The sequence below is a fragment of the Urocitellus parryii genome, chromosome 10, assembly GCF_045843805.1.
Source record: "Urocitellus parryii isolate mUroPar1 chromosome 10, mUroPar1.hap1, whole genome shotgun sequence".
Lineage (NCBI taxonomy): Eukaryota > Metazoa > Chordata > Mammalia > Rodentia > Sciuridae > Urocitellus > Urocitellus parryii.
The window spans coordinates 69,805,211-69,808,290 of record NC_135540.1 but is presented as its reverse complement, the minus strand read 5'-3'; the positions used below and the strand labels follow the sequence as shown (position 1 = coordinate 69,808,290).

General features: G+C 38.3%; 1 pseudogene; it reads right to left on the bottom strand.

The window, feature by feature from the left end:
* Positions 1–799: 799 nt before the first annotated feature.
* LOC144257128 (bublin coiled-coil protein pseudogene) lies at positions 800–991 on the bottom strand (annotated as a pseudogene).
* Positions 992–3,080: the final 2,089 nt, after the last annotated feature.

Genomic DNA, 3,080 nt, shown 5'->3' with positions numbered 1-3,080 from the left:
AAGAAGTTAAATCACTTATCTAAGATCATGAATGTAAACAGTAGATGAGCCTCAACTCTAAATCAGGATGGGGGGGGTCTCTAAATACTTTAACCTTTCTATTAATGGACCCTGCCTTTCATATTTCCATTTACCCTTTTGATTCTCCTAAATGTAAAATGTAACACAAAGTCATTTCTCCCACACTCATATAGAAATGTCAACTGAAAAACAGATCTAAATCCATCTCTCCCAAAAATATGCTTTTAGTATTTCTTCTGTTGTTTATTCCTTCTTTGAAGCTGGTTGCTATTCATTTTGGATGTATAATGAAAAAGCCTCAGGATAATAAAGGATCATTAGAATCTCTCTGAAAAGAAGATAGCACCCCAAAATGACCATGGTATGGTTTGTCTTTCTTGGACCACCCAACAGGACTGAATTTTATCACCTTGCTGATGTGGTTGAAGAAGCCTTTTAAAACTCCACTGCAGTGCTGTGAGACCATACATCCCCCAGGATTTTTTTTTATGGGGGACCCGTTTAATGTGGACCCTCGGTCCTGGGAGGAGTGGAGGACTCAGGAGCTGGGCAGGCAGGCAAGTGGCGGGGTTGCAGGTCCCCACTTGGCCCCAGGAAGGATGCTGGGCAGTGGGAGCTGGCCCAGTGATAGACCCACCAGGAGACCCAAAGGCCAGACCGTGAAAAGGTGTCTAAGCCAGGTGATGAGTGCTCGGCTGGTCTAGCCCAGAGAGGCAGGGCTGGGGCCTGGCGGGGCGCGTGCAGCCTAGAGGCTGGCATCACCAGGGGTCTCCCGGAGCTACTGCTGGAACTCAAGGCGCCTTTGCCGGTTGGACTCCAGCAGCTCCTGAAGGCGGGCATGGAGGTGGTCATTCTTCTCCTCCAGGTGGTCTAGACAGGAGTTGATCTGGTCCAACATGGAGTTGATGGCCGCATACTCTGCTTCCCCGAAGCCATCCTCCTCGCCTTCCGCGCCCGCCTCCACCAGCATGCCCAGGTCCCCATTGCGGGCTTGGGCGCCGCTGGGGCCGCGCGAGGTTTTTTTTTTTTTTTTTTTTTTTTTTTTTTTTTTTAATGACATGAACATTTAATTTGGGGTGGATTAAGTGTTTTCTAGCATAATAAATAGCTTTGACAACATACAAATGTACAACTTAAATGTCAGAAAGTACATGTAAAATTAAAAGGCAAACAGCAAACTAGAAAACATCCTTAAGCTGAGGAACTATTACATATTACAAAAATAATGAATGTTTACTGAAGAAAGCATGTGTGCTGATTTAATGTTATTTTTTGAAAATCAGGAAAAAGGCCAATAACAATTTTAGATGACATGATAGTAATGGTAATTAACACAATTACAATACTGAAAAAACATAAATGCATTTGATTGGCCATTTACAATTATATAATTTTATTTTTGTTAAACCTGTAATAAAATAATTGCAAAACACACATGAATATACAGATTTTACATTTTTAGAAAATTAAGACCTTTACTGGTCAAAAATTGGTCATTCTGTATCCTTCACATAGATTGTGAATAGCTTCACTCAAATTACTTAACATTTTTCTATGTAATACACTAACTGGAATCCAGAGTTGCTTTACCACTGAGTTACATTCCCCAGCCCTTTTTATTTTTTATTTTGAGAAGGGATTTTGCTCTAAGTTGCTGAGGCTGGTCTTGAACATGCAATCCTCCTGCCTCAGCCCCCTAGGGTTGGTGGGATTTACAGTTGTTCCCCAGGCTGGTACAATTTTAAAACAAGAAAATATTTGTAAAAATGTCACTCACCTGACATGGAAAACTAACCACATAGAATAGGTTCAGTAGTATTCTAAACTTAACAAAGAATTGATTTAACTCTGTTCAGGAATTACAAGTAATTGAACATTTTTTCCCCAATGGAAGAATAAATTCAGAACATATCAATTTTTTTTTTTTTTTTTTTTTTTTTTTAGAGAGAGTGAGAGGGGAGAGAGAGAGAGACAGAGAGAGAAACTTTTAATATTTATTTTTTAGTTCTCGGCGGACACAACATCTTTGTTGGTATGTGGTGCTGAGGATCGAACCCGGGCCGCACGCATGCCAGGCGAGCACGCTACCGCTTGAGCCACATCCCCAGCCCAGAACATATCAATTTTTAAAAAATTAATGAGAAATATGAACAGCAATCGAAAAGATATGTAGGTGCATTCAACAAGAATTTTTATTTCATTTATCCACAAAACAATATTAAAATACTTTATAAAAATATTAAGTTTTAGGCTACTATTCATTAAAAAAAGTGTTTGTGCTAGAAGGCTGTTTTTGCCAACTCCTTCTTTTTTTTTTTTTTTGGTAAGGGTTATATTAAGACATTGAAGATGAAAGCTGTTGGAAAAAAAATTTTTCAAATGTACAAAACTGTTTTTCTTGGCAATTTAAAAATACATAACAATTTAAACTGAATACACATTAAGTTAGTGTTTTATCCTTATTATATAATTGTTATCATTAGGAACTATTTCATTTAGTTAAAATCTGATGAATACCATCAACTTCCTGGCTTATTTTTCTGATCAGAATTAGTACATGATTTTTGTTACCCTTTTTAAAATACTTATAAAAATTACATCATAGTTCACATAAAGCCCTTTAAAAAACAAGTCACAGGTTGTAAATGTTAAGGATAATAATGAGGGCACTCTTCCCAGGAATGCCCTCTAGACACAGGGATTAATACTAAATAGCAAAATGTGAAGTTTTATTATGTTACTCTGATGCTTAGAATCCTCTGTCCCCCACAGGATGAAGGTCAAACTCTTTAGCCTTCTATGCTCAGTCCTTAATGACCTGGTCCTGGTTTATATCTCTAGTCCATGCATTTTAGAAAGATTATCCCTCCTTGCCAACCTCCTAGACTTTCCTGTCTTTGAAGAACCTGTTCTATTGTCACCTGGTCTATGAAGCATTTTCTGAACTTCCTCCACTCCTCTCTGCATAGGTAGAATGGAGTTCTCCCTTATTTGTGCTGCCATCTTATTTTCTGGAACCACATCAGACTTCTTTATTGAGCTTTGGAAATGAAATTAAG